The sequence below is a fragment of the Canis aureus genome, chromosome 31 (genome assembly GCF_053574225.1).
Source record: "Canis aureus isolate CA01 chromosome 31, VMU_Caureus_v.1.0, whole genome shotgun sequence".
In the NCBI taxonomy this organism is placed as follows: Eukaryota; Metazoa; Chordata; class Mammalia; order Carnivora; family Canidae; genus Canis; species Canis aureus.
In genome coordinates, this window is record NC_135641.1 from 24,774,284 (window position 1) to 24,797,656 (window position 23,373).

General features: G+C 42.2%; 1 long non-coding RNA gene across 1 annotated transcript in view; it reads left to right on the forward strand.

Annotated features, from left to right (window-relative positions):
- Positions 1-238: 238 nt before the first annotated feature.
- The window catches only part of LOC144302572 (uncharacterized), a 48,211-nt gene continuing 25,076 nt past the window's right edge, over positions 239-23,373 (forward strand). The window contains exons 1-2 of the long non-coding RNA XR_013369486.1: positions 239-628; positions 2,873-2,960. This is a non-coding gene — a long non-coding RNA (uncharacterized LOC144302572). The remainder of the gene's footprint in view (positions 629-2,872; positions 2,961-23,373) is intronic.

Sequence of the window (23,373 nt, forward strand, 5' to 3'; positions counted from 1 at the left end):
GGAGATATTAAAGAATAAGCCCATAATCTGGACTCTTGAGTGACTGGGTGATTAATTTGATAGGACTAGAAGAGACATAAAGAGTACACAGAGAGACAATTCTAGAGAGAAGCATTGGGAAGGACTTTAAAAACCAGTCAAGGGGTTTGAGTTCCATGCTTTGTAGACTGGGTGTGTATCTGTGAATTTGTATGCTTAATTCACTAGTTTCATTTTTGTTTTCAACTATGGGCGAGTATGGACAGCTGTATTTAAAACTTTTACATTTTAACTTATTCCTTTATGTTACAAATTTGATCACATCCTAATGTGCTTTAGCACTTGTGATGTCCCCTGAGTGACTCTGTAGCCTGTGAAGTGGGTCATAGGGGAAGATGAGGAATCTCACATGAACAGGTAGGATAACCTGCTTATGCCAAGAGCTGCCTGGATGGACTGGGATGTCAATGTCTAGGCTTCTAACTCCAAGACTTTCTGTTTTCTGAGGTGGAGGAATGCAAAGATACTACGAGAGGGGAGCTGAGGCCATGTTGCCTGCATGGTGGAGGAGAGAAATTTTGATGACAGGGCCCTCCAGCCAAGGGACACTTCTGCCATCACTGGTGCTTTCTTCTGCTGTGATGCAGCAGTAAGTGCTATACAAAGTGATATCAGCTATAGATATTTCCTTTCTCTCCTGGCTTGGCCCAGTGGGTACCTCTCTGCTGGCCTCGTCCCAGGTTTCTTAAAAGGCTTCAAAAGAAATTGCTATTGACTGAACTCTGGGGTTATTTATAATGGAAACCCAGTCTCTCATTCCTCCCGTCCTCCACGGAAGAGTTGGGCTCTTAATCTGAACCTTGGGGAATCAGAGGCCCAGTTTGCTTTATTTAGCTTTCAGGACATTGGATTTTTTCTTTTTCCTTTTTTTTTTTTTTTTTTTTTGCAAAGTTCTACTGAAAATAAAAGTATCTATGTCCCAATGTCTTGACCAATTTAAGAACTCATGTTATTCTCCAAATCCTATTCTTTTGTTTCCCAATGTTGCACATTCTTCCTTATTCCTTTCCTTAAACAGTTGTATAAAAGAGCAGTTCAGATAAGAACCAATTTTGAGCACACCCCAGAGGCAATTTACTTAAGTGGTAAATACACACTTACACACAAAATAATTCAAGTGCATTTATCTGACAACTTATCTAGACGTTTATGAGGTCCAAGAAGGAGGTTCTGTGATTTTGTGTTCTTATTCTATAGACTTGAACACTTGTCCTTGTACATAGTAAGTGCTCAATCATTTGTTGGCCAATGAACCAGTAGCATGCAATGTCTCTCTATGTGATAAGGTACAGGCCTATACTCTGTGGTCAATTACAGTGGTTTTCTTTAGCTTAAGTTTTCATTATGCTTTTTTACCTGTTTTCCATCCCTTCTGTCTCTTTTATAAACACACACACACACACACACACACACACACACACATTACTAGTTTTAACATTTTGCCTATGTTCTACTTTGCTAGATACCTTGAGGCCAGCGACTCAAGTTTTTGACAAGTTTTATTTTGACAAGTTTTATTTTGACAGAGGTGGTATAAAGTAATGTCAAATATATTGTGTGTAGTTCTAAAAACTTGTGTCATTTTCACTTAACAGTTTGTGTGACCTTAGTCAAGTCACTTAGGTGCTTTGAGTTTCAGTTTTCCCATCTATAAAATGAAGATAGTAATGGTACCTACCTCTTTATAATTAGATGAGATAATGAGAAATAGAGTATTTGGACCAGTTTTGGGGCACAGAGTATGTGCGCAGTAAATGTTTATTAAGATGACAACAGTTATCTTTTTTTTTTTTTTTTTGGTCTAGGGAAATGCATGCATGATATGTATGCATTATAAGCTATAAGCCAACTTCTTTTATGGAAAAATGAGACAAAAAATCCAATAAAATATTTTAATTATTCATGCCCTTATTATCTTAGACTACCCACTTAATCAAAGTATTTGAGGAGGCTTACAATAAAATAGTGTAAACAATATCATCATTAACCTTTGGATTAAGAAAATCACAAGCCGTTTATTAAAACCAAATAGTTATATGGTTCTTTACAGACTACCTGATGCTTTCTCAAACATTATCCATTCTAATCCTTAATTTTCACAACTCTTGTTATGGAGGCATTATTACTTATCCTGTCTGAGGGGGAGCGAAGTGACTCACTGTAGTTCTTATTGCTTAGTATGTAGTTAAGGGATTCAGAAATGTTCAGGAGTCCAGGATCATTGTGCCATCTCCCCCCCACAGCAGAAGAGCTAGGAGTCAATTACCCCTTGGTATTTACTTAAACCACTGGGTTCCCTTTTGCAAGGTCAGAGCTGTGCCGAGGGGGGCAATAAGGCAATAATCAGTTCTGGCACTAGGTCTGATGCAAATCCTGGCCTTACTACTTTCTAACTGTGTAACCTGGGGCAAGTAAAACAGTTCTCTGAGCTTCAGTTGATTAGTCTGTAAGGTCAGAATGACACCTTGCCAATTTTTGTGAAGATTATGTGAAACAGTGCTTACTGCGGTGACAGAAATGTGGAGCACAGGTCGCGTGACACCTGGCTATACACAAGCTCAACTTGAGAGTCTCAACTATCAGAAGGTGTGACTCAAAAAGAAGGTTGGAGTGGGGGAGGATTAAGGGTAGGGAAAGAGGGAGGAATGTCTAAACCTCCTGGGGGAGGTAAGAGGAAGAGGAGGGAGCTTATGGAAAGAGTAAGAGCCTGTGGCTACTCATCCCATTGGACCTGGAGGCTAGCCCTAGGGGTAGGGGACAAGAATGGAATGAGAATCAGGAGATTTGAGTTCTAGACTTTTTGTTGCTAATTTAATTGCCTGACCTTGGTCAGATTGCTCTCCTTTCTAGGACACAGTTTCTAGGAATCAAGGCTTTGTTGGAAGAAGAGAACATGAAACGGTTGAACCGAGAAGTTATGGGTATGTCTGTTTTGTTCCTAAATGCTAATCAATTTGAAATATTGAGCACTTTACATTTTGTGTCTAAACACTTCCCCCACCTCCACTTATATTCAAACCTTTAGGAAATAAAGATCATTATTCACCTTCATTCAATTCTATATCCTATGTGTAGCAACAGACTGGGGAAAAAATGTCATCTAAGTCAGGCTAGGGTTAGATCCATTAGCAACTCTTAGCTATCAGGTAATACAATAAGGAAACATGTTGGATCAAAGATTTCCAACTGGGCTGTCACTTTAACGATCAAACTAGATTCAGCTAATTGTGAGAATGTCTCAGTGATGCACAGTGGGGCTCCTACCAAAGCAAAGAGAGAACAGAGAAAAGGAGAAGGAGCAAGGAGAGAGAAGCAGAGGGGTAGAGGGAAGGAAAGGAATGAGGAGGAGGAAAAAGAAGAGGAGAGACAGAAGAACTGACTCATGAATGGCAATTCACAGTTAACAAAGCACCTAAACAAAATACTATCCCATCTTGATCTTCATAATCGCCCTGTGATTATTATACTTTTGCTGAAGATGAAACTAAAGCCCGGAGAACAGAAGTGACTGCCAAGGCTGTGTGAATTGATTTCATTCCAGGGGTCTTTCTTTTGACAAATCTCTTTCTATGTCATATGACAGGTTTCGGGGTATGTGTGTGTGGTCTTCCTCACTATTCTGTGTGAGCACCTTAAGGACAAGACTGGATTACATTGAAGTCTATTCTCCCTACAAAGTCTGCGGTTCAACACCTCCCACATCGTAGGTGCTCAGTAGATGTGTTGTGAATAAATGAACAAATCCCCAAGTACAGAACCTAAAATCTGATGCCATAAGACTGACCTTCCCTAGTTCCCCTCTGTTGGTGATGGGCAGGAAAAGATGGGACCATTTACTTAGACATGCCTATTCATCTTTTCAGGAATCAGCCTAAGGACTCAAGTAATGGCATTTAGTCATTTATGGAGCAGTTTGTGTGGAGTCCTATATACCTAGAGAAGTTCTCACGCTGGTTATATCATGCCATGAGGTGGCAAAGCAGGGATTGCTTGTGACTCATATTTTGCTGAAGAGAACGACTACGGCCTGGAAGAAGTTAAGTGGCTTGCCTGGACTCACTCAGTGTGGAGTGGTTGAGCTCAGATTTGAAAGCTCCCACTGGGGCTCTGGGCCCTGTTCTTGGTGTACTTTTTCTTCTGACACCTCATGACATCTCAGCCAAATGAGCCCAAGCCAGCTGATAATGTGAACATGCAGAGACTCAATAAGACAGTTTTCCTATCTAAAAAAAGATCTTCACATCAGTATAGTAACTTTCATGGATGATACAGTTAGCACCTCTGCCTGTAAAATTGCTCACGTTACCCAGGAGGACAGATATAAATCTGTTATTTGTATGTCTCTAAACATGATAGAAACAGCCCTGTGATGGGTGACAGGATAGGACTTCTGGCCCTTCAAGTCTCCTGAACTTCATCTAGTTGACTGTTCTCTCGGCCCTTCCATGCTGCCCTGAATTTTGCCATTCTTGGTAGTGATCTCAGAGGGATCTTTTTTGTGGTCATTGTTTCTATATCTGAGAAAAAAATAAAAATTTTTAGAGATTTTATTTATTTATTTGAGAGAGAGAGAGACAGACAGCATGAGAGAGAGGGAGCATGGGGGTGTGTGGGAGAAGGGCAGAGGGAGAGGGAGAAGGAGGCTCCCTGCTGAGTGTGGAGCCCAACGTGGGGCTCAAACCCAGGACTCTGAAATCATGACCTGAGCCAAAGGCAGACATTTAACTGACTGAGCCACCCAGGTGCTCCAAAAATAAATTTTTCTTAATTCAAATGATTGTGTCAGAGGAAGAGTACCTTGTTCAATAAAATAGTCAAAACATGAAGAAAAATAGATCACTCTGAATATTTTAAAATAAATATTTATTGAATGCCTACTATATGCCACACATACTTCTAAGCACTAGAGATACAAAAAGGATGAATCCAATAGACAAACTCTCTGAGCCCAGAGAGCTATATATTCTAGTGGGATGAAACGGACAGGAAAGACATGAATAGGAAATATAACAGGTGCTGAGTGCTATGTTGAAGAATACATCGGGTGAAGAGAAATAACAAGCCATGAGTGCAGAGCATTACTGTTTAGTAGAGGAGAGATTTGAACCAAGGTCTTTAGGAAGTAACACACCTTATTGCCATCTGGAGGGGAAGTGATGAAGGGGACATCTTTTGAAAAGATCTTGTCATGGGAGTGTGCCTGAGAATAGCAGGGAGGCCAGTACAACTAGAGCAGAGTCCCTGAGGAGAAAGCATTCAGAGATGAAGTCTGAGAGGCAACAGGGGAGCCTAATGGCATGCCAGGGCCTGAATGTGATTATGGCTCTGACTCTGAGTGAGACAGGAAGTCACTGAAGCTTTTTGAGCAGAGGTGTCACGTGACCTGACTTAGGTTTTAAATGGCTCACCTAGCTACTATGGTCAGAATAGACTTGGTGGGGTGGGCGGCAAAGGGAGGTGGACATGAGGAGAAGGGAGATGGATAAATAGGCTATTCCATGAGTTTAAGCTTGAAATGATTGTGGCTTGAACTATAATCGTATATGCCATTGGCCCAATATAGAGAGAAATCTCTGGGCCAAATTTAGGGATAATTTATCTTTAAAGACCTGAACTATGAATGAGAGTTCAGGAAAATGTAAACTCAATTTAAAATTATGTGACTCCTTCTACCTCTCTAGAGTAATGCAAATAAATATTATCTTTGCTAAGTATATGGACAGTTTTTCCTTCCAACTGCAAAAAATAAAGTAACACTGTATATCATTTTTCTTGGTTCTTGTAGGACTTGAATCATTAAATGGGTTATGAACTGAATAATTTAGCCAATTGTTAAGTAATAAAGAAGCAAAAGAAAATAACTCTCAGGACTCTACAGAAGTTAATGATAATGCAGAGTAACTGTGATCAGAAAAGTTGAGTTTCTCTTGGGAATGTAAGTATTGTTATCTTAAACATAGGAAGGAGGTACCAGTCACTGGCTGTGGAAGAGAGATCCCATTTGTTGATAAAGAAACTGAGATTCAGAAAGAGGATAAAATGTCCAAGTTACAAAAAAGTTACTAAAATTTGGGCCAGAACCTGATCCAAACATGTCTCACATGTTGCCTCCTGCATAAAAAGTTTTCCTTATAAATATACCTTGCTGGTGATATGTTAGAGGGGTTCAAGTAGATTATTTATGGCTGCTCCAATTAAGAACCCCAAGTTTGTCCATTTCTTTAGCATCTAACAAGAACTAGCTCCCATCTGTGCTGTCCTGACTGCACCATCTTGGTTCCTTGAGCTCCTCTTTCTTTGAATCACAGGCTTAGCCTCACGTAGCCCCATGGCAATTCAAGTTTTTCTGCTCTGTCTGATTTTCCTTGGGGAATCTGCCTGCCTGGCTTGTTTCCTCTCACTCTACAGAGAGGAAGAAGCTAGGAAGGTAGCACCTGGATGTTCAGATGAGTTGGGGGAACCCCCAAACTTTATTCTCATGAAAAGGATTTATATCTTCAAGCCTTGGGATTTCACGATGTGACTTTGCTCTCCCACTACTATATATTCATCTATGCATTATTTTTCTGAGGAAAAAACACAATGTGAATGTGCATGTCAAAAACTCCATAGGATTCTTTCTTATCATGTTTTTTGGATACCACAACTTTGAAAACCAAATTGAGAACAAGGATCAGTTAACTTGGAAAAGCACTGGAAAGCTGGCTGGCTCTAAGACGCAGTAGCTTTGACACTTCCATTAATGCCATTTCCCCCCCAGGGCCTCTGCTTTCTGACCCATGCAATGAAGAGAAAAGGAGACAGGAGCTTTGCCGGAAGGATCTGCTGGGGGATCTCAGAGGCTCGTTCCTAAGATGATCATGCACCTGCCAGACTTGTTCTTCCCATCTCCCGACCCTTTATGAAGTCCCATCCTCACCCACAATCCCAGCATCCCCCTTCATAGTTTTAAATTCTATGACTCCTGTTCACACTGGTAAATATTTCTTGAGACCTTCTCTTGTGCTCACTGCTGTGGTGGGCACCATGAAGCAACAAAAAAGAAACATGCCATTTCTTCCCTTAAGAAAAACTAACTGGAGGGATGCCTGAGTGGCTCAGCGGTTGAACACCTGCCTTTGGCTCAGGGCGTGATCCCGGATTCTCGGGTTCGAGTCCCACATCGGACTCTTTGCATGGAGCCTGCTTCTCCCTCTGCCTGTGTCTCTGCCTCTCTTTCTCTCTGTATCTCTCATGAATAAATAAATAAAAATCTTTAAAAAAAAAAAAAAGAAAGAAAGAAAAACTAACTAGAAAAGAGGCCTTTGCATTAGTGAAAAGGTTGCATTATAGATTTTTTTTTTTTAAGGAATGAAGTTTTAGTGTCTTTAGGAACCTTTAGTAATTCAAAAATAAGCCCAGAAAGTGCTGCCTAGGAAAGCACTTAGAGGAATGCTTTAATTAATCCACCAAAACACTTTGAAATGAACAAATCAAGGGCTTCTTTGTAAATGGGGCGGGGATCAGAAACTCAGAAAACAATTGATTCTCTTCAATATTTTAAACATTTTTGTCATAGTTTTACAATATTAATTTGCTCTATTACAAGGGAAAAAATAACAGTCTAGAGATTTTTTGAGGGATCACATTTTCAGAATGATTGGAATCTAAAATCTGAATGAGAAGTACAATCCCTCTGCCTGGAATGCTTTGCTGCTCCTTTCTACTTGTCAAAATTCTGACGATCTTTGATGGCTGGGTTCGAACATTGCCTCATTCAGAATAAGAGTAGTTCCGTGTGGTTGCCTATCCATGCTGACTTTGAGCCCTCATGACCTGCACCTTACTTCACAGCAACTTGAGTCCATGCCACCTTTTTGTCCTGAGCTGGCCTCCCCAGACCAGGGGGAATGTCTAATTCACCTGCTCATACCATGTCTTGTTAGTAGCAGGGTTTTGGATGATGCTGGAGCAGTGGTCTGGTTGCCATTCTGTGATGGATGACTCTGTCATGTCAGATACAGGTTCAGTTGTTGCTAGCAGAGACCTAAAATGATAATGGCTGAAACAAGCTAGAAACGTCTTACTTGTTTATATAAAAAATCACCCACAAGGAAACTAGGTCTAGCCAGGTAGCACTAAAATATTTGGAAGCCAGGCTCCTCCTATCTTGTTGCTCTGTTATCTTTATCTATGGCAACATGGTAGATTGGTAGATTATCTACCGTGTTTGGATTCCAGGCCACTGGAAAAAGAAGAAGGGGGAGTAGAGGTCCCCCACTTCCATTTAAGGCACAACTGGACAGTTAATAATACAGTGCTTCCACTCATATCCCACTGAGAACTTCATCGTGTGGTCCCACTTAGCTGGGGGTGTGCTAGAGTCCACTCGTATGGCATGTGAGTGCCCATTGTGTACTTTTCCTTCCGAGTCCATGTTCAGTGAGTCATGGTTAGTTGCTTAAAATTGGATATGAGAGAATGAACACTACAGATAATAATCAGGGCTTTTGTTTTTTTCCTTCTAGAAGAGGTGATAAAAATTTACCAATAATCCACTGCACCTAGCTGCAAGAGAAGCTGGAAAATATAGTCTCCCCTCCCCCCCGCACCCAGGACAGCCAGGTTTCTAGCTAACAATTCTATATACAGGAACGAGGAATTGTATTTCGATGGAAGCTACAAAGGGATATTTGGAAACCATTAGAAGTCACTATAAACATGACATCATCTGGAAACAAGGAAAATGAAAATTGGAAAACCTGTTTTTAACTATGAGAGAGCAGAGCTGCCTATAGGTGTGCGTAGGTGGGGCTTATCACCACCATCTCTGGTCGTGAAGCACCGTGCAAGACAGAAGTTCAGGTTATTTGTGTGGACTCAAGTATAGACATCTGGGTGGAGGTTACATGAGTCAAATTCTGCCCTGACTGTTGGCACTGCCCAAAAATGCAGCGCTGGTTCCCACCACTGCAAGTGTCTAGGCAGGAGCCGAATGATTGCTTAACAAGGTCTCCAAAGAGATTTCATTTAGAATGGAGGTTATCCTGCCCATTTCCAAGTTCATCCTTCAGTCTCAAGGACACTTCTCCTGATCCCTCAGGTTCTTAGGGATTCCAGCACTTTCCTTTGGTCCACTGATCACAGTTGCAATTAGGAGCACAATCGTTTGGTTCATGTCTGTCTCAACTGGACTGCAGAAGCAGCAACACTGTTACTCCCGTAGCATTGTGTCTGCCACATAAAGCAGAGGACCTGACCACAGGGGCACATGGGAAAACATGAGGGGAATGGGGGACACATGCTGTGCTTGTCAACTTGTAAGCTGCTCATGATCATTATTCTTTAAAAACAAGGTATTTAGATATAAAACAGAACAGAAAGCAAGTGAAGGAAGTGGTACCAAATACTACCAGACATTGAGGGGAACTGAATTTGATTCCAAGCTTCCTGGAAACGAAGTATAAAAAGAGAACACCCTGGGCTACTGAATTTTCTTTCTCTAACAGGACAAAACATGTGAAGTCCTCTGCAGAAGCCAAGTTTTCCCAGTGATTGATTAAAATGAGACTATTGTTTGCTCCCAGTTAATGTGTAAGCATGATCGAAGATCTCCTGACTCCAAATAAGACAGAGAAAGAAAAGAAACCTCCCTCCACCCCTCTCAGCAGCTGTCCTACCCACCCCAATTCCTTCCTACACTGTGCTGCTGGCTGGGCTTCCTCATCTCCCATTCATGGCTCGCTCACTGCACCTTGCTTCGGCTCCCCCCTCTCCTACCCAAGCTGCCATCATGTCACGATAGGCAATAGCAAAGCTGTCCTGCCTCTGTCTAAACTGCCATCTTGGGCAGCCCAGGTGGCTCAGCAGTTTAGCACCTGCCTTCATCCCAGGGCCTGATCCTGGAGACCTGGGAGACTGCTTCTCTCTCTGCCTGTGTCTCTCTCTCTCTCTCTGTGTCTCTCATGAATAAATAAATAAAATTAAAAAAAAAATAAATTGCCATATTTATTGCAGTAGACCTTTCTTAATCGTTTGAAACTCTTATCCTCACTACATCATGTGTCTTGGTTCTACACACCAAACTGTACTGATTTTCTTCCTATCATCCTAAATGCTGTCTTAATCCTTGGGAAGGACGGCTTGGGTCCTGTTCCTTTATTCATGTTGGAATGCCTCAGGTTTTCCAAGTTTTTTTCTTTGACCCTTCCTTTCTCACTCTACATACTCTCCCAGGCCAATTTTATCTGCTCTAATGGCTTTAATTACTGTCTAGATTCTAATGACTCCCAATTTTAGATCATCATCAGACTGGATTACCCACCCGAGCTCCAAACCCACATATTTAACTTCCTTGTGGATACCTTGTATGCTCCTCAAATGCAGCATGCCCAAAATCGAGTCAATATTTTCCCTCCTCTTTAATCTTTTATTCTTCCTGTGTTCCCCATCTCGGTGAAGGACCCTGCCTTCTACCCAGATTCTTGAGATAGAAATCTTGTCATCATCTTTAACTCCTCCCTCTCTCTGATTCCTCATCCCCTCACATTCAACCACCAAGTCATGTCAGCATGACTCCACTGATAGCTATCATCAGTGTCATGATCTTAGTGCAGGCCCCTGGGTTTCTGCCACAAATCTTACTTAACCAGCTATGCCCTGGACCTGCCCTCCAAAGTGGTCTTTCTGAAATAACTCTTGGAACTTGTACCTGTCCTACTTTAAACTTATCAGTGGCTCTCTATGAACTTCAGGATAAAGTCCTAACTCCAAAAAGAGGCTTAAAAAGTCCTGCCTGGTCTGGATCCTTCTTATCTTCCAGCCTTACCTCCTTATTCCCACACCCCACTCCTACACTCTATGCTCCTGCCAGCCGCACTGCATCTGCTCTCCATGATACTTGGCTCTCTCTTGCCTCAGGGCCATAGCATGTGCTGCCCCCTTCTCTATCCATCTCTCCACACATATCCTGGGTTACTCCAGTCACTCTTCCACACCTTAGAAGTGACTTTATTCTTTCATGCATTCATTAAATACTTACTGAGCAACCTACTGTGCGCTGGACACCATTCAGGCACTTGTAATAGAACAGTAAGCAAGGGACATGTGGGTTCTGTCCCTAGGGTCCTAGCCCAAGAGGCTTTCCTTGGTTTTCCAAGATTGCGTAGGTCTCCCATAGAAACCTGTCCTCACCCCACATGGCACTCTCTCCAGTGCATTTTAATAACTTTTAAACTAGGCTATAAATTAGATCAACACACTTTCTGTAGAGGGACAGATGACGTAATAAGTATGGTTGGCTTTGCAGGATATATAGTCTCTGTCAGAACTACTCAACGCTGCAGTTGTCGAGGGAAAGCAGCCATAGATAATACATACGGCTGGCCCAAAGAGCTAAACCACAATGTTCTTACTCATTTTTGTATCTGCGTGGCAAGTGTGGTGCTAGACATAGAGGCTTCCCTATAAAAGTGTGTTGGACGAATAAGTGAATGGCAAATAAGCAAATTAGGACAGACCTGTTTACTCTTTCTCCTGTGACCATATCTCCTCGGTCACAATATGCTCCACATTCACTCTGTATAGTCAGTGAACCCTCAGTGGGATAGATTTTCATCTGTTGTGCTCAGCTAAACACTCGTGTTGAGCAAATACCGTGCCAGACATTTTGATTCCTTTGGTGGCCCTGGTCAAGATTTGAGTCCTGTGTCACACACAATCACTATTCACAGCACAGTGGATCTTTTTTCTTTTCTAAATATGAGTTAAATATTGGGTTATCCAAATACACTTCATCAAATTCATTATAGACTTTAGTCATTTTATCTGTGTGTGTATAGATGTATTCTTTCCTCTGCTCCACAACTATTTATCTAATCCTATGTTGAAACTTTTCTGGAGCAAGTTGAATGTTAGAAAAAAATCCAATTAAATCGATGCACAGAGCATCTATCATGCATAGGGCAGTAGGAGAAGCTTCAGCATGCAGTTGGGGACAAAGATAACTCAGATAAGGTACTGTCACTAAGGGGCGTATAGTATAGAGAAGAAATAGGAAATAAGTAGGTGAATAAATAATTCTGATTCAATGTGGCAAGTGCTAAGTTTCCTGAGGAAGGGACCAGCAAAGTGCTCTGGGACTTTCATAAGGCGTAAAATTTCTATCAGCCAGAGAGATCAAAGAAGGCTCTGAGGGAAAAGTGTCTAACCTGGACGTGGAAAGGTAGGTATTTGGATACTGTGAACAACACTAAAGGGCCTTCAAGACACAGGAAAGTTATAGGCATACCCACAAGTTACTAGAAAGCAAGTTTTAATGAAGCTATGTCCAGGGACTGGCTGATAAAAGTGCAGCCAAACCCCTTCAAGAAGGTGCCAAGTCCATTCTGGTCTGGAATGCATTGATAATTGGGACATTATGCTCAGAGACTGCAAATTGACATTCTGTCGTCATCCCTCTTGGAATAGAAACCCTGATCCTTTAAAGTAATTAGCACCAATTTGGAGCATGGGTGCAAAAATAAATCACAAGTGTCCAAAAACAGATACATTAAGTTCAATGGTTAAGAAGTAAACGTTCTTATTAGCTCCGCCTACGTAAACAAAATCAGAAGCAATTAGCATTTAAAAATAGAAAAAGAGAGTTCACAGTTCCCCCTGGAAAATTATTATTTATATAAATGTCCACAATGATGACTTCCACTTGCCCTTCCTGATCTCAGTCATGTTATTTCAGTGGCTAAAGGTTCAGTGTTCTTTCCTGGGAATTAGGAGAGAGAACCATGATTCTATGCATGTTTTCCTCACGAAAACTGAGACGTGTGTGTCTGCTGGCAAACAAACAGGTAGGACTTTATCTCCTCTATTCTACTTCTTTTTATATATATATATATATATAAATTCAATCAGCCAACCTATGGTACATACTTAGTTTCTTATATAGTGTTCAATAATCCTTCAGTTGCATATAGAACTCAGTGCTCATCATATCATGTGCCCTTCTTAATGCCCATCACCTAGTTACCCCCATCCCCTCACCCACCTCCACTCCAGCAACCCTCAGTTGTTTCCTAGAGTTAAGAGTCTCTCATGGTTTTTCTCCTTCTCTGATGACTTCCCATTCAGTTTTTCCTCCCTTACTCTATGATCCTCTGCACGGTTTCTTATATTCCACATATGAGTGAAACCATATGATAATGGTCTTTCTCTGATTGACTTAATTTCACTCAGCATAATATACCCTCCAATTCCATCCATGTCGATGTAAATGGTAAGTATTCATCCTTTCTGATGGCTGAGTAGTATTCCATTATATATGATATATTGTATCTTCTTTACCATTCATCTGTCAATGGACATCTTGGCTCCTTTCACAGTTTGGCTATTGTGGACATTGGGGTGCAGTTGTCCCTTTGGATCACGACATTTGTATTTTGGGGGTAATACCTAGTAGAGCAATTGCTCGGTAGTAGGGTAGCTCTATTTTTTGCTTCTTGAGGAATCTCCATACTGTTTTCCAGAGTGGTTGCACGAGCTTATAGTCCCACCGAAATGTAAGAGGGTTCCCTTTCTCCACATCCTCCCAACATTTCTTATTTCTCATCTTGTTAATTTTAGCCATTCTGACTGGTTTAAGGTGGTATTTCAGTGAGACTTTGATTTGTATTTCCCTGATGCCAAGTGATGTGGAGCATTTTTTCATGTGCTTGTTGGCCATTTATATGTTCTTTGGAGAAATGTCTGTTCATGTCTTCTGCCCATTTCTTGATTGGATTATTTGTTTTTTGGATGTTGGGTTTGATTAAGTCCTTTACAGATCATGAATACTAGCCCTTTGTCAGGTACGTCATTTGCAAATATCTTCTCCCATTCCGTAGGGTTGCCTTTTAGTTTTGTTGACTGTCTCCTTTGCTGTGCAGAAGCTTTTAATCTTGATGATGTCCCAGTAGTTCATTTTTCCTTTTGTTACTTTGCCCTTGGAGACTTCTTGTCCTACCACTTCATTGTCCCTCACTCCATCCTCTGGATGAATGAGAAGAGGATTTGCTGTGTGTTAAGATTGTCAGCAGATCTGCCCCCAGAAGCCTACTTGCACAAAGCAGAGTTGGCCTTTGCTAATGAAGCATATGCCTCAATTCCCCATCCTGAAGAAGGAGAGTAATTCCCATGAACTGACCAGTGCATATTCTGGAGTGGCCCTTGACATGCTCTCTATGCTGTCCATAACATGGTATGCCTCAGTCAGGGATGGAGCCTTACTGATGGACCATGGATGTGAGTATGGGGAGGCAAACTGGCCATGGAACAGCTGAGGCATGGAGGTAGAGATATGGGGATATTTGATGAAGTAAATCTCACTGGAAGCTGGCTTAACAGGACTCTAGGATGAGCTATGTCACTAACTTCTATGGGAGCCTGGCAGAGCCAATAGCTCTTCTCGGCCAAATTTTCCCCATCCTTAAAATTAGGGGCTGAACTGGGTTAACTTCTTTCTCTATTCCACATAGCTTTGTTGTGGCAGTTTTCTCCCTTTTAAAGATATAATTCAAGTCTTTCATCTGCCTCTTTCCACCCACTTGCTTAGGAAAATGTGGTGAATGGAAGATTCATTGGGGGAGTAGGACCCAAGTATTTTTCTCTTCTGGATATATAAAATGTCTGAAAATTGCCCCCATTCTTTCTTTCCCGAAAGACTGTGGCTTTAGGAACACAGGCCTGACATGGATAACACAGACGCTTGGCAGGGGCATAGTGGAACCCACACCATTGCTATCAATCTGAAAAATAACCATCACATTTAAAGTTGATGGGACCTTGGAATAATTAAAGGCTAAAAGAGAAAGCATTTGCTCAGAGTGGTATGGTAAAGACAAATGTATTTCAACTTCTTGGTTCTAAATCCTCTTTCCACCATGTCTTTCTTCCTCTAGTTTTAGGATGTCTGATCTGGAATTGCGGTGGAGGGGCTGATAAACATATGTCCACTTCAAATAAAAATATCAGTAGAGTTTTGTAGTGGCTGGGAGGCAGGGAGTGGATTAACTCTTTGACCATTAATTTTTGTTGGGGCTTCACTCACTTTTTCATACTTCCTTTTCCTCAGGTTTTCTCTTTCCCCTTAGATTAATACCAGTTCTCCTGGCCACCTTGCACATTTTTTTTTTCTCAAAATTTAAGAGCTCAAATATCTTCCCATCTGTTAATCAGTCTTTATTCCAACACCTCATCCATACTTCCTTAAGCAATTTCCTCAAGTTTTTCTAGTTCCCTGTGTACAGGTCCATCTCCTCTGTTATGCTGTAGCCATTTGAGAACTGGGAACATCTTTGTATCCCTATTTCCAAGCCCAGAAATTCTGCTCAGTTGTTTATTGAATAAATTAATGGAAGAAAGAGGCACTTCATCTATATCCAGGTTGTGCCCTGGAAGCCCCCTCGGAGTGACGATAAGCTTAGTAGTAGCCTCCATTTTATCCTTTATGAGGAGGAATCAGGAAACATCAGAGAATCGGAAGATCTATCTTAGAAGCACCAGACGTCCTCTCTATGTCTCTATGGCTGTAAACTTGGTGCTCATCCATGACCACTCAAGTGTGATCAGAGTACACAGAGGGATCCTGTCCCAGCTTATGAGATGGAGAAAAAGAGCAAGAAGCCAACTCCTAAACTTTGGGTTGCCAATCTCAGCATGAGGGCATACCAGAGCCAACCCGCATTGGCTTTGGCCAGGGGCCTGAGTCTGTTTTCTGTGCATCAGCATTGGTCAACCTGGCCACCAGGAGGGGATCCTGGCATGGATCCAGCACAGGCATTGTACCTAACACAATTTTGAGTAAAGTGAGACTGTATGGCCTCTTTGCTCAGAGATTGGAGAAGGAAGGAGGGTGAGATAATACAAAAAGTTATCTGACTTCTGTCCAATAGTGCAGGCAGGAGAGCAAAGGGAAGCCTTCTAAAATGTTGGTGAAAGAAGAGTTGGTGAGAGACATGGGAGTGGGAAGGGAGAAGAAGAGGAAGTCCTTATGGACAAGAGAGAGAGAAAGAATCTGGACTAAGGGTGGGGGAATGAGAGATAAGAAGGAGAACAAATCAACATGGAAGGAAGGGAAAGAGGGAAAAAGAAGGAAGGAAGGAAAAAACGAGAAAAAGAGAAAGGCACAGACATCTAGAGAGAACATCAGAACTAGACTGAAAATGAGATAAACATTAGGGGACAGGAAAGAAAAGTGAGGAAGTAATGAAGGAGTGTGGGTACATGCACAAGACATGGATAACTTAACACCAGTCTGACCCTCTCAGCTCAGTAGACTTCCTTTTGTGAGCCTGGCACAGGGAAGATCTGTACACAGAGGAAAATGTGCTGACTCCTGCCCAAGGCCTGTCGGAGGATAGAACAGATCAATTAACCTGGGTGGGGCTCTCCTATGCCAGGCCTGGCACTGCCAGTTCTTCAGTGCCTGGCCAGGCCAGGCCAAGGACTCTCACATGATCACTAAGCCATTAAAGGACCATCAGCTTCAGGGAAGAATCAGCTTTTTACTCTGAGAAAAACCCTCTTCCTGTGCTGACGTCACCTCCGCTGGCATGGCCACCACCAATCTTCCAGGCCCAATCCTGCTCCTAGTGAGACCACGCCCCTTTAGGGCTTTAGGGAAACTGGTCTTCGGGAATCCAAACAGACTTTGTGGACCATTTGGGGGCCAGCAGAGCCTGGTACATCCAATTGATGGCATGATCCTGGGCATATTTGTGGGTGGAACAGGAGGCATCTGGAGCAGAATGTTCCCACAGATCTTGGGGGTAGAGGGTGGGGAGCATGACTGAAGGGCACGTGTGAGCACAGCCTTAGAGGTTGAGTAGGATCCACTGGGCCAGCAGAGAAAGCAGAGGGATCCTATGATCCTATGGCATGAGAAGCGCAGGTAAAAGTAGAAAGGCATGTAAGTGCAGAAGGCTCATCTGGAAGATGCATGGAAGCAGACACACAGGTCAGCAGGAGATAAGGCTGGGATGGTGGTGGGTCCAGATAAGGGCAGACAGACATAAAGGTACAGAGACACTCAACATTTCAGCCAGAAGGGAGCCTGGAGATGATACAAATCATTTTTGTCCTTGTATTCTTATTTTTAATTTTGTACGTGTGAGTATGTATGTGAAGTAAGCTTGGTTGAACAGTGCCTGAGTTTGGACACAGAGGAAGAGGCATGATAGCAACTCAAATTATTTTGAATGACATACGTTGTTCCTCTTCTCTTAAAAAACTGACTGTTTTGCCTTGTGTGGTGGCCAGTTTCTCTCTCTCTCTCTCTCTTTAAAGTTTTATTTATTTATTCATGAGAGACACAGAGAGAGGCAGAGACACAGGCAGAGGAACAAACAGGCTCCTTGCAGGGAGCCTGATGTGATACTCGATTCCAGGACCCCGGGATCATGACCTGAGCCCAAGGCAGATGCTCAACCGCTGAGCCATCAAGGTGCCCCCAGTATCTGTCTTTTTAGTGGTTTTTCTCTATTAGGGGCCTTCCCTCCCATCTCAAGTTCTCAGCCACCCCTCCAGACTGCCCCCGGCCTAGTCAACTATCTCTGCTGGGCTTCCTCCAGGGACCAGTAGGTAGACCCTCCTATCCTCTTTCCTCAAAAGGCAGGTGTTCGTTTGTGTTTGAAAGCTTCAAGAGACATTAAAAGGTTAAAATTTCCCCTATTCCCTTATGTAGTTTTTAAAAATTGCATAATGAAGTAAAAGTTTCTTTGTTTCGTCTATTAACATTTACCAGTCAGGATATTTTCCTAATTAAATCAAATATATCTCCTTCTACATATATAAGCATGTGTGTTTATATGTGTGTGTATATATACACACACACTTATAGAAGAGGAATTATGCCTTATATATTGATCTGTTTTTTATTTTAAACTATATTGTGAAAAAATTTCCAACTTCATGCCTCATATGTGGTCTAGTCCATCGACTAGATATACCATAAGTTTTCAAGTGCTTTTTTTTGTAAATAGACATTTATGATGATTCACCCTGTTTACTTTTACAAGGAATGCCTCTGCAAACATCCTTGCACGTGAATCCTGACGTACTTTTACTACTATCTCCATCAGATGGATTCCTAGAGGTTAGTTGCTAAATCAAAGAATATGCATATGCTACATCTTATTAGAAATCACACCATTCCTTTCAAAAAGATTGTACTATTTGATACTCCAACAAACAGTTGAAAGGAGTGCCTCTTCCACACTCACCCTCCTGCCCTGGAACTGCCTCATCACTTGATGGATGAAGAGATGCCATAGAGAAAATTGGCAGTTGTCTAATGATACCCACATAGGTATTGGCGACACTGGTACCAAGATTTCAGATCTGTGGTCACTATACAAGATAATGCATGTAAAATACTAAGGAAAGTGCTGGGCACAGTGTAAGAGCTCACTAAATATTGGTTGTTTTTCTTATTAAAACACACTGCCAAGGGATGCCTGGGTGGATCAGTAGTTGAGGATCTGCCTTGGGCTCAGATCATGATCCCAGGGTCCTGGGATCAAGTCCCACATTGGGTTCCCTGCAAGGAGCCTGCTTGTCTCTCTGCCTGTATCTCTGCCTCTCTCTGTATGTCTCTCATGGATGAGTAAATAGAATCTTTAAAAAATTAAAAATAAAGCATACTGCCACAATAGAGACCTACCAGAAGCTCTAACAACTGGTTCAGCGTGAAAGATGAGCTGGAGAGGAGAGAGAACAGAGGTGGGGAGGCTCCAGGTGGCTCCGCCCAGATTGGGTGAAACGGGGTTTCTCCTTCTGTGCTCCTAGCCCGGTACTTACCCCTTCACATTAAATGTAATCAGTTGATTCATCATCGACCATCATACTGTCCCTGGGGGACAAGAGGTATGTTCTCTGACATCAGATAGTGATGACCTATGGGCTGGAGATGCTGGAGTCTCCCTCAAATCCCCAAAGGGAATTTAAAGCGATAAGCTTCTGAGTTTGAGACTCTCTCACTCTATGAATTTTTAAATGCTGAAAGTTACAAGGAGAAAGAGATAGTCATTACACCGTAAATTATGTGAGTCTCCTCTCCTCAATTAGGATGCAGCCTCTTTAGAGGAGGAATCATATCTCAAACTTCTTTTATCATCTTTTCCACCATGACAACCAGTGTGCTCAGGAAGCGCACAGGACGCACACGATACATACGAAGTGGGGAGAAGGAACGGAACTGATTTTTTGGTGTGATTTAAGGAAACCAGTCCCTTTGCTTTACAGTAGTGTGTGCTTCGTGTTGATGGGTTCAGTCACCATGTGGCTATTTACCTAAATGGCCATTTCACCTTTGCAAAGTTTTGGCTGTACTCTCAGGCCAGTGCTGCTGGCCTCTCTGCTACACACACATTCACCGGGGCCTGCCCTGCATTTCTTCAGCTGCAAATTGTGCACTCCCATGGGCCACAGAGGAATGTCTGGGGAAATGGGATTGTAGAAGGGAACAGCTACTGGGAGAATCTGGCCCCAAAGCTGAGGACTCTTCAATCAATATGCATGACTTTCAGAATTCCTATTTTAATCAGCGAAACGGAAATGAAATTCCAATGTAGCTTTTAGTTAAAAAAAAAATTACAAGTGGTATATGATATTCATGCATACCATTTCCTCTGAAATTCTTTTTAAGAATTGAAGAAAATAACCATATAACATACTGGAAAGAACACTAGCCTAGGCGTCCAGAGATTTAATTTCATGCCCTAAATTTATCACCTAGTAGCTATGTGATCAAAAGCAGTTACTTCCCCCATCTTACCTCATTTCACTCATATATAGAATGAGAGGTTTGATGCTATGGAAGTTCTCCTTGAGCTCTTGTAATAAATGAGTTCATAATTTCCTAATTAGTGTTAAGACCCATCTCTACACTCAGCCATCCATCCATCCATCCATCCATCCATCCATCCATCCATCCATTCATCAATCCACCCATCCTTTCCACAAATATTTATTGAATTCCTACTTGTGATATGTCCATGCAATTCAAGCCTTCTGCTTTGGGTTGGTAGATCATCCCCCTCCCAAGCACCCAGATTCAACATCTTGTGTAAATTCTGACCCTCTTACTGTCTCACCCACTTCACCTCCAACCGGTCTGTAGAGTTTATTCTTTCTCTGTGTATCTCTGGTCCATCCTATTCTTTCCATGCCCACTCACTGCTCCTCTTCCAACTTCCTTAGCTCTCACTTGAGCTGTTACAAAATATCCTAAGTGATCGCCCAGCCTCAACAATCTTTCTTCCCAATCTACTCTACATGTCATGCTTAGAATTATCTCCAGTCTTTCATTGTAACCAACATCTTTTGAAGGTTTGTTGAATGTAGACACTGTACCTGGACCTTTAAGGAAGCTCACAATCCAGAGAAGAAGGCAGATAAAATCAAAGCGTAAGGACAATACTATGCTGGGCTGCCATGATGGAGGAGCTCAGAGGGCTAGATTTCTTCCTTTCTCCTGGTAAGAGCTTCCTCCTCAGTTGTTCCCTCTTCTATGCATCTCACAGTACTTTTCTTCATGCTTCTAGGCTCCTCACTCATAGCATCCTTTTACCATTCATTCTCCACTGTCTCTCCCTAACCAGACTATGAGCTCCTTGATGGCAGGGATCTAATCAACTGGAGTGCTCCTTCTAAGTCACATATCTTGGGTGGCTCCCTTTTGCACTCAGGGGTAAGTCTACACCCTTTATATTGGATATTGAAAGCCCTTAAATGTTTGGATCTATCTTTCCAATTACCTCTGCTAATCAGCCTATATTCAGTCCTATCCCAATCCCAAACCCTCTTCCTCCCACCCTGACATAACCTCTAGAATTTCCTCCCTTAGGTACATGGCAGCTTGACCACACCTGGCACTTTCATATCCACTGCTTTTGGATAAGCTGTTCCCTCTTCTGAGAATACCCAATACATTTCTCTCCCTGGTTCCCCCACCTGCAGAGATTTGCCTGGAGGGCCCTATCCTCTCTTTAAGGTCTAGTTTAAATTCTACTTTTCCAAGAACCTGCATAGAATCAGATCTACTCACTCAGAATTTTTACCTGTTTTCAAGTATTTCTTACAGTAAATGTTCTAACACTGAACACCAAGATAGACCAAGGGTGGTCTATCTTCTGCAAAGATTTCTGTGAACCTTTCTGTGTACTTCCTATGTTATAAACTCCTGGGAACAAATGTTCATGTTACTTTGAATGTTGGGATCCTTTGTAGCACAGATCCTAGAACCTGATACAGGCTCACTCTGTACTGATCAGTTGCCATATGCCAGGTATTGTACAGGCTTGATGACATTTCATCCTCACAGCAGATTAGGAAATTGGGCTCAGAGAGAGGCTAAGTAACTTGCCCAAGGTACCAGTAGGTACATGATACAATTTAGATTTGAACACAAGCAGCCTACACTGCTTCTCTACAAGCGGGCACAATAAATGCTGACGGTTTTGTAGTCATTTAAAGGAGGGGTTGAAGATACATTTAACAAGTATATTCTGATTCCCTAGGGAGAATTTTTTTTTTTAGAATTTAAATTCAATTTAATTAACATATGGTGTATTATTAGTTTCAGGGGTAGAATTCAGTGATTCATCAGTTGCATATAACACCCAGTGCTCATCACATCACGTGCCTTCCTTAATGCCTGTCCCTCAGCTCCCCCATCCCCCTAGCCACCTCCCCTCTAGTAACTCTCAGTTTGTTTCTTAGAATTAGGAGTCTCTCATGGTTTGTCTCCCTCTCTGTTTTCATTTTATTTTTCTTTGTTCTTTTTTTTAAGATTTTATTTATTTATTCATGAGAGACACAGAGAGAAAGAGAGAGAGAGAGAGAGGCAGAGACACAGGCAGAGGGAGAAGCAGGCTCCATGCCAGGAGCCTGATGCGGGACTGCATCCCGGGTCTCCAGGATCAGGCCCTGGGCTGAAGGCAGCATTAAACCGCTGAGCCACCTGGGCTGCCCCTCATGTTATTTTTTCCTTCCCTTTCCCTATGTTCATCTTCTAAGAGTTTTTATTATTATTTATTTTTTGAAATGAGTTGGCATCTGATGTTGCCCTTGAAAACTAAATAGAAATTTGACAAAGACAAAAAGGTAAGAGTATTAAAATTTGAGAATAAAATTTGAGCTAAGTCCCTGATAAAGTGAATAAAGAGCGTTTGAGGGGAAAAGATGGGGGCTATTTACTGACTTACATCCCCAACCAGACTGTAAGCAGTTGTGGGAGGATGTTCTGGTCTTGCTTGGGGCTATACTTCTACTGCACATGTCAGAGTCTAATACAGAGCACACGCTGAATCAATATTTTGTATAAACGAACCTACTTGACAAATACTATCCAAGCATTTTCTGTGTTCATGTAATTTAAAACTCACTCTTGGCTAGAAGGCTGCACCCCCTCATTGCCTTTGTGAAGGCTTTAAAAGCCCAAACCCAAACTTTCAGACCCTGAAAGTGAAACCTCCAGGCACTAGAAATTTCACTGACCAACCCAGTTTCACTGACTGAGTAAAAAACAAACATAAAACCAACAGAACGAGCTATGAAAAAATCAAATATGAAAAAAAAAAGTTCAGTTCCAAGAAACTTAGGTATTTTCAGTAATGTGCCTCCTGCAGGGAAACCTGATTGCTTGGGTGGCATGTCAGTTTCATTTCCAGCTTTGACCTTCTGTCTCCTAACTGAGAGAGGAAAAGCCCCTCCGCCCAGCAGCTGTGCAGGGGCCCTGGATCTGAAGACACAGAGGGGACTGAGGCAGCATCCATGAGCTTCTCCGCCACTGTACTGTTTTATATTAGAATAAGCTGTAGGCAGGTCTGTGTCAGTGAGCATATTCAGATCACAACATTTGTTGAATCAGTGAGTCAGAAAATGGCTTAAAGCAGAGCGAGTGAGCGGGGAATTTAGCATGATCAAGTAGAAAATGTGTTCAACCTGGGGCTCACCGAGCCAGTTCCTTCTCCACCACATGTTAGCTGGGTGATCCTGAGCGGTCCTTGCCCTCTTCTGGGCCTCAGTTTCTTCTTTCAGTTCTGACATATTTGGCAGATCTTCATTATGGTAGGAGGGAGAAATGCGTACAAAACATCTAGAGTTGTTTTTTAAAAGGAGACATTTCTGGAAAGCTCTCTATGTGCATGGGAAACTGGGGATCTGTGGGTTTTCCCCTTTACTCTCACCTGTAAGGTTTCCCAACCTTGGCACAGTTAACATTTTGGGCTAAATACTTCTTTGCTGTAAGGCTCTCCTGTGCAGTGGGGAATGCTCTGCATCATCTCTGATCTCTTCCCACCGGATGCCATAGCATCCACTTCC